Genomic DNA, 18022 nt, shown 5'->3' with positions numbered 1-18022 from the left:
TAGACTCAACACTGCCCATAGACTCAACACTGCACCAAAGACTCAACACTGCACCATAGACTCAGCACTGCACCATAGACTCAACACTGCACCATAGACTCAACACAGCACCATAGACTCAACACTGCTCCATAGACTCAACACTGCCCATAGACTTAACACTGCACCATACACTCAACACTGCCCATAGATTCAGCACTGCACCACGGACTCAGCACTGCACCATAGACTCAACACTGCACCATAGACTCAACATTGCACCATAGACTCAACATTGCACCATAGACTCAACACTGTCCATAGACTCAACCCTGCACCACATACTCAGCACTGCACCATAGACTCAGCACTGCACCATAGACTCAACACTGCACCATAGACTTAACACTGCACCATACACTCAACACTGCCCCATAGACTCAACACTGCACCATAGACTCAACACTGCCCATAGACTCAACACTGCACCATAGACTCAGCACTGCACCATAGACTCAACACTGCACCATAGACTCAACACTACACCACAGACTCAACACTACCCATAGACTCAACACTAAACCATTGACTCAACACTGCACCATAGACTCAACACTGCACCATAGACTCAACACTACCCATAGACTCAACACTAAACCATCGACTCAACACTGCACCATAGACTCAACACTGCACCATAGACTCAACACTGCACCATAGACTCAACACTGCACCATAGACTCAACACTGCACCATAGACTCAGCACTGCACCACAGACTCAACACTGCACCATAGACTCAACACTGCACCATAGACTTAACACTGCCCATAGACTCAGCACTGCACCATAGACTCAGCACTGCACCATAGACTCAACACTGCACCATAGACTCAACACTGCACCATAGACTCAACACTGCACCATAGACTCAGCACTGCACCATAGACTCAACACTACACCACAGACTCAACACTGCACCATACACTCAACACTGCACCATAGACTCAACACTGCACCATAGACTCAACACTGCACCATAGACTCAACACTACCCATAGACACAAACACTAAACCACTGACTCAACACTGCACCATAGACTCAACACTGCACCATAGACTCAGCACTGCACCATAGACTCAGCACTGCACCATAGACTCAGCACTACCCATAGACTCAACACTGCACCATAGACTCAACACTGCACAATAGACTCAACACTGCACCACAGACTCAGCACTGCACCACAGACTCAACACTGCACCATAGACTCAACACTGCACCATAGACTCAACACTGCACCATAGACTCAGCACTGCACCATAGACTCAGCACTGCACCATAGACTCAGCACTACCCATAGACTCAACACTGCACCATAGACTCAACACTGCACCATAGACTCAACACTAAATCATACACTCAACACTGCCCATAGACTCAACACTGCACCAAAGACTCAACACTGCACCATAGACTCAGCACTGCACCATAGACTGAACACTGCACCATAGACTCAACACTGCTCCATAGACTCAACACTGCCCATAGACTTAACACTGCACCATACACTCAACACTGCCCATAGATTCAGCACTGCACCACGGACTCAGCACTGCACCATAGACTCAACACTGCACCATAGACTCAACATTGCACCATAGACTCAACACTGTCCATAGACTCAACCCTGCACCACATACTCAGCACTGCACCATAGACTCAGCACTGCACCATAGACTCAACACTGCCCATAGACTCAACACTGCACCATAGACTCAGCACTGCACCATAGACTCAACACTGCACCATAGACTCAGCACTGCACCATAGACTCAACACTGCTACTCATAGACTCAACACTGCACCATAGACTCAGCACTGCACCACAGACTCAACACTGCACCATAGACTCAACACTGCACCATAGACTCAACACTGCAACATAGACTCAACACTGCAACATAGACTCAGCACTGCACCATAGACTGAACACTGCACCATAGACTCAACACTGCACCATAGACTCAACACTGCACCACAGACTCAACACTGCACCATAGACTCAACACTGCACCACAGACTCAACACTGCACCATAGACTCAACACTGCACCATAGACTCAACACTACACCACAGACTCAACACTGCACCACAGACTCAGCACTGCACCACAGACTCAACACTGCACCATAGACGCAACACTGCACCATAGACTCAACACTGCACCATAGACTAAACACTGCCCATAGACTCAACACTGCACCATAGACTCAACACTACACCACAGACTCAACACTACCGATAGACTCAACACTAAACCATTGACTCAACACTGCACCATAGACTCAACACTGCACCATAGACTCAACACTACCCATAGACTCAACACTAAACCATCGACTCAACACTGCACCATAGACTCAACACTGCACCATAGACTCAACACTGCACCATAGACTCAACACTGCACCATAGACTCAACACTGCACCATAGACTCAGCACTGCACCACAGACTCAACACTGCACCATAGACTCAACACTGCACCATAGACTTAACACTGCCCATAGACTCAGCACTGCACCATAGACTCAGCACTGCACCATAGACTCAACACTGCACCATAGACTCAACACTGCACCATAGACTCAACACTGCCCCATAGACTCAACACCGCACCATAGACTCAACACTGCACCATAGACTCAACACCGCACCATACTCAACACTGCACCATAGACTCAACACCGCACCATAGACTCAAAACTGCACCATAGACTCAGCACTGCACCATAGACTCAGCACTGCACCATAGACTCAACACTGCACCATAGACTCAACACTGCCCACAGACTCAGCACTACACCATAGACTCAGCACTGCACCATAGACTCAACACTGCACCATAGACTCAAAACTGCCCATAGACTCAACACTGCACCATAGACTCAGCACTCCACCATAGACTCAACACTGCACCATAGACTCAACACTGCACCATAGACTCAACACTGCACCACAGACTCAACACTGCACCACAGACTCAGCACTGCACCACAGACTCAACACTGCACCATAGACGCAACACTGCACCATAGACTCAACACTGCACCATAGACTAAACACTGCCCATAGACTCAACACTGCACCATAGACTCAACACTGCACCATAGACTCAACACTACCCATAGACTCAACACTAAACCATCGACTCAACACTGCACCATAGACTCAACACTGCACCATAGACTCAACACTGCACCATAGACTCAACACTGCACCATAGACTCAACACTGCACCATAGACTCAGCACTGCACCACAGACTCAACACTGCACCATAGACTCAACACTGCACCATAGACTTAACACTGCCCATGGACTCAGCACTGCACCATAGACTCAGCACTGCACCATAGACTCAACACTGCACCATAGACTCAACACTGCACCATAGACTCAACACTGCCCCATAGACTCAACACTGCAACATAGACTCAACACTGCAACATAGACTCAGCACTGCACCATAGACTGAACACTGCACCATAGACTCAACACTGCACCATAGACTCAACACTGCACCACAGACTCAACACTGCACCATAGACTCAACACTGCACCACAGACTCAACACTGCACCATAGACTCAACACTGCACCATAGACTCAACACTGCACCACAGACTCAACACTGCACCATAGACTCAACACTGCACCATAGACTCAACACTGCACCATAGACTCAACACTGCACCACAGACTCAACACTGCACCATAGACTCAACACTGCACCATAGACGCAACACTGCACCATAGACTCAACACTGCACCATAGACTAAACACTGCCCATAGACTCAACACTGCACCATAGACTCAACACTACACCACAGACTCAACACTACCCATAGACTCAACACTAAACCATTGACTCAACACTGCACCATACACTCAACACTGCACCATAGACTCAACACTACCCATAGACTCAACACTAAACCATCGACTCAACACTGCACCATAGACTCAACACTGCACCATAGACTCAACACTGCACCAGAGACTCAACACTGCACCATAGACTCAACACTGCACCATAGACTCAGCACTGCACCACAGACTCAACACTGCACCATAGACTCAACACTGCACCATAGACTTAACACTGCCCATAGACTCAGCACTGCACCATAGACTCAGCACTGCACCATAGACTCAACACTGCACCATAGACTCAACACTGCACCATAGACTCAACACTGCCCCATAGACTCAACACCGCACCATAGACTCAAAACTGCACCATAGACTCAACACCGCACCATACTCAACACTGCACCATAGACTCAACACCGCACCATAGACTCAAAACTGCACCATAGACTCAGCACTGCACCATAGACTCAACACTGCACCATAGACTCAACACTGCCCACAGACTCAGCACTGCACCATAGACTCAGCACTGCACCATAGACTCAACACTGCACCATAGACTCAAAACTGCCCATAGACTCAACACTCCACCATAGACTCAACACTGCACCATAGACTCAACACTGCACCATAGACTCAACACTGCACCACAGACTCAACACTGCACCACAGACTCAGCACTGCACCACAGACTCAACACTGCACCATAGACGCAACACTGCACCATAGACTCAACACTGCACCATAGACTAAACACTGCCCATAGACTCAACACTGCACCATAGACTCAACACTACACCACAGACTCAACACTACCCATAGACTCAACACTAAACCATTGACTCAACACTGCACCATAGACTCAACACTGCACCATAGACTCAACACTACCCATAGACTCAACACTAAACCATCGACTCAACACTGCACCATAGACTCAACACTGCACCATAGACTCAACACTGCACCATAGAATCAACACTGCACCATAGACTCAACACTGCACCATAGACTCAGCACTGCACCACAGACTCAACACTGCACCATAGACTCAACACTGCACCACAGACTCAACACTGCACCATAGACTCAACACTGCACCATAGACTTAACACTGCCCATGGACTCAGCACTGCACCATAGACTCAGCACTGCACCATAGACTCAACACTGCACCATAGACTCAACACTGCACCATAGACTCAACACTGCCCCATAGACTCAACACTGCAACATAGACTCAACACTGCAACATAGACTCAGCACTGCACCATAGACTGAACACTGCACCATAGACTCAACACTGCACCATAGACTCAACACTGCACCACAGACTCAACACTGCACCATAGACTCAACACTGCACCACAGACTCAACACTGCACCATAGACTCAACACTGCACCATAGACTCAACACTGCACCACAGACTCAACACTGCACCATAGACTCAACACTGCACCATAGACTCAACACTGCACCATAGACTCAACACTGCACCACAGACTCAACACTGCACCATAGACTCAACACTGCACCATAGACGCAACACTGCACCATAGACTCAACACTGCACCATAGACTAAACACTGCCCATAGACTCAACACTGCACCATAGACTCAACACTACACCACAGACTCAACACTACCCATAGACTCAACACTAAACCATTGACTCAACACTGCACCATACACTCAACACTGCACCATAGACTCAACACTACCCATAGACTCAACACTAAACCATCGACTCAACACTGCACCATAGACTCAACACTGCACCATAGACTCAACACTGCACCAGAGACTCAACACTGCACCATAGACTCAACACTGCACCATAGACTCAGCACTGCACCACAGACTCAACACTGCACCATAGACTCAACACTGCACCATAGACTTAACACTGCCCATAGACTCAGCACTGCACCATAGACTCAGCACTGCACCATAGACTCAACACTGCACCATAGACTCAACACTGCACCATAGACTCAACACTGCCCCATAGACTCAACACCGCACCATAGACTCAAAACTGCACCATAGACTCAACACCGCACCATACTCAACACTGCACCATAGACTCAACACCGCACCATAGACTCAAAACTGCACCATAGACTCAGCACTGCACCATAGACTCAACACTGCACCATAGACTCAACACTGCCCACAGACTCAGCACTGCACCATAGACTCAGCACTGCACCATAGACTCAACACTGCACCATAGACTCAAAACTGCCCATAGACTCAACACTCCACCATAGACTCAACACTGCACCATAGACTCAACACTGCACCATAGACTCAACACTGCACCACAGACTCAACACTGCACCACAGACTCAGCACTGCACCACAGACTCAACACTGCACCATAGACGCAACACTGCACCATAGACTCAACACTGCACCATAGACTAAACACTGCCCATAGACTCAACACTGCACCATAGACTCAACACTACACCACAGACTCAACACTACCCATAGACTCAACACTAAACCATTGACTCAACACTGCACCATAGACTCAACACTGCACCATAGACTCAACACTACCCATAGACTCAACACTAAACCATCGACTCAACACTGCACCATAGACTCAACACTGCACCATAGACTCAACACTGCACCATAGAATCAACACTGCACCATAGACTCAACACTGCACCATAGACTCAGCACTGCACCACAGACTCAACACTGCACCATAGACTCAACACTGCACCATAGACTTAACACTGCCCATAGACTCAGCACTGCACCATAGACTCAGCACTGCACCATAGACTTAACACTGCACCATAGACTCAACACTGCACCATAGACTCAACACTGCCCCATAGACTCAACACCGCACCATAGACTCAACACTGCACCATAGACTCAACACCGCACCATACTCAACACTGCACCATAGACTCAACACCGCACCATAGACTCAAAACTGCACCATAGACTCAGCACTGCACCATAGACTCAGCACTGCACCATAGACTCAACACTGCACCATAGACTCAACACTGCCCACAGACTCAGCACTACACCATAGACTCAGCACTGCACCATAGACTCAACACTGCACCATAGACTCAAAACTGCCCATAGACTCAACACTGCACCATAGACTCAGCACTCCACCATAGACTGAACACTACCCATAGACTCAACACTCCACCAAAGACTCACCACTGCACCATAGACTCAGCAGTGTACTCTAGACTCAACACTGCCCATAGACTTAACACTGCACGATAGACTCAACACTGCACCATAGACTCAACACTGCACCATAGACTCAACACTGCCCATAGACTCAACACTGCCCCATAGACTCAACACTGCCCATAGACTCAGCACTGCACCATAGACTCAGCACTGCACCATAGACTCAGCACTGCACCATAGACTCAACACTGCACCATAGACTCAACACTGCACCATAGACTCAGCACTGCACCACAGACTCAACACTGCACCATAGACTTAACACTGCACGATAGACTCAACACTGCACCATAGACTCAACACTGCACCATAGACTCAACACTGCCCATAGACTCAACACTGCCCCATAGACTCAACACTGCACCATAGACTCAGCACTGCACCATAGACTCAACACTGCACCATAGACTCAGCACTGCACCACAGACTCAACACTGCACCATAGACTCAACACTGCACCATAGACTTAACACTGCCCATAGACTCAGCACTGCACCATAGACTCAGCACTGCACCATAGACTCAACACTGCACCATAGACTCAACACTGCACCATAGACTCAACACTGCACCATAGACTCAACACTGCACAACAGACTTAACACTGCACCACAGACTCAACACTGCACCATAGACTCAACACTGCACAATAGACTCAACACTGCACCATAGACTCAACACTGCACCACAGACTCAACACTGCACCATAAACTCAACACTGCACCATAGACTTAACACTGCACCATAGACTCAACACTGCACCATAGAATCAACACTGCACCATAGACTCAACACTGCACCATAGACTTAACACTGCCCATAGACTCAACACTGCACCATAGACTCAACACTGCACCATAGACTCAACACTGCACCATACACTCAACACCGCACCATAGACTCAACACTGCACCATAGACTCAGCACTGCACCATAGACTCAGCACTGCACCATAGACTCAACACTGCACCATAGACTCAACACTGCCCATAGACTCAGCACTGCACCATAGACTCAGCACTGCACCATAGACTCAACACTGCACCATACACTCAACACTGCCCATAGACTCAACACTGCATCACAGACTCAGCACTCCACCATAGACTCAACACTACCCATAGACTCAACACTCCACCAAAGACTCAACACTGCACCATAGACTCAGCAGTGTACCATAGACTCAACACTGCCCATAGACTCAACACTGCACCATAGACTCAAAACTGCACCATAGACTCAACACTGCACCATAGACTCAACACTGCCCATAGACTCAACACTCCCCCATAGACTCAACACTGCACCATAGACTTAACACTGCCCATAGACTCAACACTGAACCATAGACTCAACACTGGACCATAGACTTAACACTGCCCATAGACTCAACACTACCCATAGACTCAACACTGCAGCATAGACTCAGCACTGCACCATAGACTCAACACTGCACCATAGACTCAACACTGCACCATAGACTCAACACTGCCCATAGACTCAACACTGCCCCATAGACTCAACACTGCACCATAGACTCAGCACTGCACCATAGACTCAACACTGCACCATAGACTCCACACTGCACCATAGACTCAGCACTGCACAACAGACTTAACACTGCACCACAGACTCAACACTGCACCATAGACTCAACACTGCCCACAGACTCAGCACTACACCATAGACTCAGCACTGCACCATAGACTCAACACTACCCATAGACTCAACACTAAACCATTGACTCAACACTGCACCATAGACTCAACACTGCACCATAGACTCAACACTACCCATAGACTCAACACTAAACCATCGACTCAACACTGCACCATAGACTCAACACTGCACCATAGACTCAACACTGCACCATAGAATCAACACTGCACCATAGACTCAACACTGCACCATAGACTCAGCACTGCACCACAGACTCAACACTGCACCATAGACTCAACACTGCACCACAGACTCAACACTGCACCATAGACTCAACACTGCACCATAGACTTAACACTGCCCATGGACTCAGCACTGCACCATAGACTCAGCACTGCACCATAGACTCAACACTGCACCATAGACTCAACACTGCACCATAGACTCAACACTGCCCCATAGACTCAACACTGCAACATAGACTCAACACTGCAACATAGACTCAGCACTGCACCATAGACTGAACACTGCACCATAGACTCAACACTGCACCATAGACTCAACACTGCACCACAGACTCAACACTGCACCATAGACTCAACACTGCACCACAGACTCAACACTGCACCATAGACTCAACACTGCACCATAGACTCAACACTGCACCACAGACTCAACACTGCACCATAGACTCAACACTGCACCATAGACTCAACACTGCACCATAGACTCAACACTGCACCACAGACTCAACACTGCACCATAGACTCAACACTGCACCATAGACGCAACACTGCACCATAGACTCAACACTGCACCATAGACTAAACACTGCCCATAGACTCAACACTGCACCATAGACTCAACACTACACCACAGACTCAACACTACCCATAGACTCAACACTAAACCATTGACTCAACACTGCACCATACACTCAACACTGCACCATAGACTCAACACTACCCATAGACTCAACACTAAACCATCGACTCAACACTGCACCATAGACTCAACACTGCACCATAGACTCAACACTGCACCAGAGACTCAACACTGCACCATAGACTCAACACTGCACCATAGACTCAGCACTGCACCACAGACTCAACACTGCACCATAGACTCAACACTGCACCATAGACTTAACACTGCCCATAGACTCAGCACTGCACCATAGACTCAGCACTGCACCATAGACTCAACACTGCACCATAGACTCAACACTGCACCATAGACTCAACACTGCCCCATAGACTCAACACCGCACCATAGACTCAAAACTGCACCATAGACTCAACACCGCACCATACTCAACACTGCACCATAGACTCAACACCGCACCATAGACTCAAAACTGCACCATAGACTCAGCACTGCACCATAGACTCAACACTGCACCATAGACTCAACACTGCCCACAGACTCAGCACTGCACCATAGACTCAGCACTGCACCATAGACTCAACACTGCACCATAGACTCAAAACTGCCCATAGACTCAACACTCCACCATAGACTCAACACTGCACCATAGACTCAACACTGCACCATAGACTCAACACTGCACCACAGACTCAACACTGCACCACAGACTCAGCACTGCACCACAGACTCAACACTGCACCATAGACGCAACACTGCACCATAGACTCAACACTGCACCATAGACTAAACACTGCCCATAGACTCAACACTGCACCATAGACTCAACACTACACCACAGACTCAACACTACCCATAGACTCAACACTAAACCATTGACTCAACACTGCACCATAGACTCAACACTGCACCATAGACTCAACACTACCCATAGACTCAACACTAAACCATCGACTCAACACTGCACCATAGACTCAACACTGCACCATAGACTCAACACTGCACCATAGAATCAACACTGCACCATAGACTCAACACTGCACCATAGACTCAGCACTGCACCACAGACTCAACACTGCACCATAGACTCAACACTGCACCATAGACTTAACACTGCCCATAGACTCAGCACTGCACCATAGACTCAGCACTGCACCATAGACTTAACACTGCACCATAGACTCAACACTGCACCATAGACTCAACACTGCCCCATAGACTCAACACCGCACCATAGACTCAACACTGCACCATAGACTCAACACCGCACCATACTCAACACTGCACCATAGACTCAACACCGCACCATAGACTCAAAACTGCACCATAGACTCAGCACTGCACCATAGACTCAGCACTGCACCATAGACTCAACACTGCACCATAGACTCAACACTGCCCACAGACTCAGCACTACACCATAGACTCAGCACTGCACCATAGACTCAACACTGCACCATAGACTCAAAACTGCCCATAGACTCAACACTGCACCATAGACTCAGCACTCCACCATAGACTGAACACTACCCATAGACTCAACACTCCACCAAAGACTCACCACTGCACCATAGACTCAGCAGTGTACTCTAGACTCAACACTGCCCATAGACTTAACACTGCACGATAGACTCAACACTGCACCATAGACTCAACACTGCACCATAGACTCAACACTGCCCATAGACTCAACACTGCCCCATAGACTCAACACTGCCCATAGACTCAGCACTGCACCATAGACTCAGCACTGCACCATAGACTCAGCACTGCACCATAGACTCAACACTGCACCATAGACTCAACACTGCACCATAGACTCAGCACTGCACCACAGACTCAACACTGCACCATAGACTTAACACTGCACGATAGACTCAACACTGCACCATAGACTCAACACTGCACCATAGACTCAACACTGCCCATAGACTCAACACTGCCCCATAGACTCAACACTGCACCATAGACTAAGCACTGCACCATAGACTCAACACTGCACCATAGACTCAGCACTGCACCACAGACTCAACACTGCACCATAGACTCAACACTGCACCATAGACTTAACACTGCCCATAGACTCAGCACTGCACCATAGACTCAGCACTGCACCATAGACTCAACACTGCACCATAGACTCAACACTGCACCATAGACTCAACACTGCACCATAGACTCAACACTGCACAACAGACTTAACACTGCACCACAGACTCAACACTGCACCATAGACTCAACACTGCACAATAGACTCAACACTGCACCATAGACTCAACACTGCACCACAGACTCAACACTGCACCATAAACTCAACACTGCACCATAGACTTAACACTGCACCATAGACTCAACACTGCACCATAGAATCAACACTGCACCATAGACTCAACACTGCACCATAGACTTAACACTGCCCATAGACTCAACACTGCACCATAGACTCAACACTGCACCATAGACTCAACACTGCACCATACACTCAACACCGCACCATAGACTCAACACTGCACCATAGACTCAGCACTGCACCATAGACTCAGCACTGCACCATAGACTCAACACTGCACCATAGACTCAACACTGCCCATAGACTCAGCACTGCACCATAGACTCAGCACTGCACCATAGACTCAACACTGCACCATACACTCAACACTGCCCATAGACTCAACACTGCATCACAGACTCAGCACTCCACCATAGACTCAACACTACCCATAGACTCAACACTCCACCAAAGACTCAACACTGCACCATAGACTCAGCAGTGTACCATAGACTCAACACTGCCCATAGACTCAACACTGCACCATAGACTCAAAACTGCACCATAGACTCAACACTGCACCATAGACTCAACACTGCCCATAGACTCAACACTCCCCCATAGACTCAACACTGCACCATAGACTTAACACTGCCCATAGACTCAACACTGAACCATAGACTCAACACTGGACCATAGACTTAACACTGCCCATAGACTCAACACTACCCATAGACTCAACACTGCAGCATAGACTCAGCACTGCACCATAGACTCAACACTGCACCATAGACTCAACACTGCACCATAGACTCAACACTGCCCATAGACTCAACACTGCCCCATAGACTCAACACTGCACCATAGACTCAGCACTGCACCATAGACTCAACACTGCACCATAGACTCCACACTGCACCATAGACTCAGCACTGCACAACAGACTTAACACTGCACCACAGACTCAACACTGCACCATAGACTCAACACTGCCCACAGACTCAGCACTACACCATAGACTCAGCACTGCACCATAGACTCAACACTGCACCATAGACCCAAAACTGCCCATAGACTCAACACTGCACCATAGACTCAACGATGCACCATAGACTCAACACTGCACCATAGACTCAACACTGCACCATAGACTTAACACTGCCCATAGACTCAACACTGCACCATAGACTCAACACTGCAACATAGACTCAACACTGTTAACCATAGACTCAACACTGTTAACCATAGACTCAACACCGCACCATAGACTCAACACTGCACCATAGACTCAACACCGCACCATAGACTCAACACTGCACCATAGACTCAACACCGCACCATAGACTCAACACTGCACCATAGACTCAACACTGCCCATAGACTCAGCACTGCACCATTGACTCAACACTGCCCATAGACTCAACACTGCAACATAGACTGAACACTGCACCATAGACTCAGCACTGCACCACAGACTCAACACTGCACCATAGACTCAACACTGCACCATAGACTCAACACTGCACCGTAGACTCAACACTGCCCATAGACTCAACACTGCACCATAGACTCAACACTACACCACAGACTCAACACTACCCATAGACTCAACACTAAACCATTGACTCAACACTGCACCATAGACTCAACACTACCCATAGACTCAACACTAAACCATCGACTCAACACTGCACCATAGACTCAACACTGCACCATAGACTCAACACTGCACCATAGACTTAACACTGCCCATAGACTCAACACTGCACCATAGACTTAATACTGCACCATAGACTCAAAACTGCACCATAGACTCAACACTGCACCATAGACTCAACACTGCCCCATAGACTCAACACTGCACCATAGACTCAACACTGCACCATAGACTCAACACTGCACCACAGACTCAACACTGCAACACAGACTCAACACTACCCATAGACTCAACACTGCCCATAGACTCAACACTGCACCATAGACTCAACACTGCCCATAGACTCAACACTGCCCATAGACTCAACACTGCCCATAGACTCAACACTGCACCATAGACTCAACACTGCACCATAGACTCAACACTGCACCACAGACTCAACACTGCACCATAGACTCAACACTGCCCATAGACTCAACACTGCACCATAGACTCAGCACTGCACAACAGACTTAACACTGCACCACAGACTCAACACTGCACCATAGACTCAACACTGCACCATAGACTTAACACTGCCCATAGACTCAAAACTGAACCGTAGACTCAACACTGCACCATAGACTTAACACTGCCCATAGACTCAACACTACCCATAGACTCAACACTGCACCATAGACTCAGCACTGCACCATAGACTCAACACTGCACCATAGACTCAACACTGCACCATAGACTCAACACTGCCCATAGACTCAACACTGCCCCATAGACTCAACACTGCACCATAGACTCAGCACTGCACCATAGACTCAACACTGCACCATAGACTCCACACTGCACCATAGACTCAACACTGCACCATAGACTTAACACTGCCCATAGACTCAAAACTGAACCATAGACTCAACACTGCACCATAGACTTAACACTGCCCATAGACTCAACACTACCCATAGACTCAACACTGCACCATAGACTCAGCACTGCACCATAGACTCAACACTGCACCATAGACTCAACACTGCACCATAGACTCAACACTGCCCATAGACTCAACACTGTCCCATAGACTCAACACTGCACCATAGACTCAGCACTGCACCATAGACTCAACACTGCACCATAGACTCAACACTGCACCATAGACTCAACACTGCCCATAGACTCAACACTGCCCCATAGACTCAACACTGCACCATAGACTCAGCACTGCACCATAGACTCAGCACTGCACCATAGACTCAACACTGCATCATAGACTCAACACTGCACCATAGACTCAACACTGCACCATAGACTCAACACTGCACCATAGACCCAACGATGCACCATAGACTCAACACTGCACCATAGACTCAACACTGCACCATAGACTCAGCACTGCACCATAGACTCAACACTGCAACATAGACTCAACACTGCAACATAGACTCAGCACTGCACCATAGACTGAACACTGCACCATAGACTCAACACTGCACCATAGACTCAACACTGCACGACAGACTCAAAACTGCACCATAGACTCAACACTGCACCACAGACTCAACACTGCACCATAGACTCAACACTGCACCATAGACTCAACACTGCACCATAGACTCAACACTGCACCATAGACTCAACACTGCCCATAGACTCAACACTGCACCATAGACTCAACACTGCACCATAGACTCAACACTGCCCATAGACTCAACACTGCACCATAGACTCAACACTGCCCATAGACTCAACATTGCACCATAGACTCAACACTGCACCATAGACTCAACACTACCCATAGACTCAACACTAAACCATCGACTCAACACTGCACCATAGACTCAACACTGCACCATAGACTCAACACTGCACCATAGACTCAACACTGCACCATAGACTCAGTACTGCACCACAGACTCAACATTGCACCATAGACTCAACACTGCACCATAGACTTAACACTGCCCATAGACTCAGCACTGCACCATAGACTCAGCACTGCACCATAGACTCAACACTGCACCATAGACTCAACACTGCCCATAGACTCAACAATGCACCATAGACTCAAAACTGCACCATAGACTCAACACTGGACCATAGACTCAACACTGCCCATAGACTCAACACTGCCCCATAGACTCAACACTGCACCATAGACTCAGCACTGCACCATAGACTCCACACTGCACAATAGACTCCACACTGCACCATAGACTCAGCACTGCACAACAGACTTAACACTGCACCACAGACTCAACACTGCACCACAGACTCAACACTGCACCACAGACTCAACACTGCACCACAGACTCAACACTGCACCACAGACTCAACACTGCACCACAGACTCAACACTGCACCATAGACTCAACACCGCACCATAGACTCAACACTGCACCATAGACTCAACACTGCCCCATAGACTCAACACTGCCCATAGACTCAACACTGCCCCATAGACTCAACACTGCACCATAGACTCAACACTACACCATAGACTCAACACTACCCATAGACTCAACACTGCCCCATAGACTCAACACTGCACCATAGACTCAACACTGCCCCATAGACTCAACACTGCACCACAGACTCAACACTGCACCATAGACTCAACACTGCACCATAGACTCAGCACTGCACCACAGACTCAACACTGCACCATAGACTCAACACTGCACCATAGACTTAACACTGCCCATAGACTCAGCACTGCACCATAGACTCAACACTGCACCATAGACTCAACACTGCCCATAGACTCAACACTGCCCCATAGACTCAACACTGCACCATAGACTCAACACTACACCATAGACTCAACACTACCCATAGACTCAACACTGCCCCATACACTCAACACTGCACCATAGACTCAACACTGCCCCATAGACTCAACACTGCACCACAGACTCAACACTGCACCATAGACTCAACACTGCACCATAGACTCAGCACTGCACCACAGACTCAACACTGCACCATAGACTCAACACTGCACCATAGACTCAACACTACACCATAGACTCAACACTACCCATAGACTCAACACTGCCCCATAGACTCAACACTGCACCATAGACTCAACACTGCCCCATAGACTCAACACTGCACCACAGACTCAACACTGCACCATAGACTCAACACTGCACCATAGACTCAGCACTGCACCACAGACTCAACACTGCACCATAGACTCAACACTGCACCATAGACTTAACACTGCCCATAGACTCAGCACTGCACCATAGACTCAACACTGCACCATAGACTCAACACTGCCCATAGACTCAACACTGCCCCATAGACTCAACACTGCACCATAGACTCAACACTACACCATAGACTCAACACTACCCATAGACTCAACACTGCCCCATACACTCAACACTGCACCATAGACTCAACACTGCCCCATAGACTCAACACTGCACCACAGACTCAACACTGCACCATAGACTCAACACTGCACCATAGACTCAGCACTGCACCACAGACTCAACACTGCACCATAGACTCAACACTGCACCATAGACTTAACACTGCCCATAGACTCAGCACTGCACCATAGACTCAGCACTGCACCATAGACTCAACACTGCACCATAGACTAAATACTGCACCATAGACTCAACACTGCACCATAGACTCAACACTGCACCACAGACTCAACCCTGCACCATAGACTCAACACTGCCCATAGACTCAACACTGCACCATAGACTCCACACTGTACCATAGACTCAGCACTGCACAACGGACTTAACACTGCACCACAGACTCAACACTGCACCATAGACTCAACACTGCACCATAGACTTAACACTGCCCATAGACTCAACACTGAACCATAGACTCAACACTGCACCATAGACTTAACACTGCCCATAGACTCAACACTACCCATAGACTCAACACTGCACCATAGACTCAGCACTGCACCATAGACTCAACACTGCACCATAGACTCAACACTGCACCATAGACTCAACACTGCCCATAGACTCAACACTGCCCCATAGACTCCACACTGCACCATAGACTCAGCACTGCACAACAGACTTAACACTGCACCACAGACTCAACACTGCACCATAGACTCAGCACTGCACCATAGACTCAACACTGCATCATAGACTCAACACTGCACCATAGACTCAACACACCATAGACTCAGCACTGCACCATAGACTCAACACTGCACCATAGACTCAGCACTGCACAACAGACTTAACACTGCACCACAGACTCAACACTGCACCACAGACTCAGCACTGCACCATAGACTCAACACTGCACCATAGACTCAACACTGCACCATAGACTCAACACTGCACCATAGACTCAACACTGCACCAGACTCAACACTGCACCATAGACTCAACACTGCACCATAGACTCAA

General features: G+C 48.4%; 1 protein-coding gene across 1 annotated transcript in view; it reads right to left on the bottom strand.

Moving 5' to 3' along the window:
- LOC116958458 (phosphorylase b kinase gamma catalytic chain, liver/testis isoform-like) overlaps positions 1 to 18022 on the bottom strand; it is a gene marked incomplete at its 3' end in the record, with an annotated part of 64981 nt that overhangs the window by 40973 nt on the left and 5986 nt on the right. The window lies entirely within an intron of this gene.

Source organism: Petromyzon marinus, assembly GCF_048934315.1.
Source record: "Petromyzon marinus isolate PM22_M1 ecotype Great Lakes invasive population chromosome 77 unlocalized genomic scaffold, UKy_Petmar_22M1.pri1.0 chr77_unloc.2, whole genome shotgun sequence".
Lineage (NCBI taxonomy): Eukaryota > Metazoa > Chordata > Hyperoartia > Petromyzontiformes > Petromyzontidae > Petromyzon > Petromyzon marinus.
The sequence above is the reverse complement of the archived record's forward strand: the minus strand, read 5'-3'. Positions and strand labels throughout refer to the sequence as shown.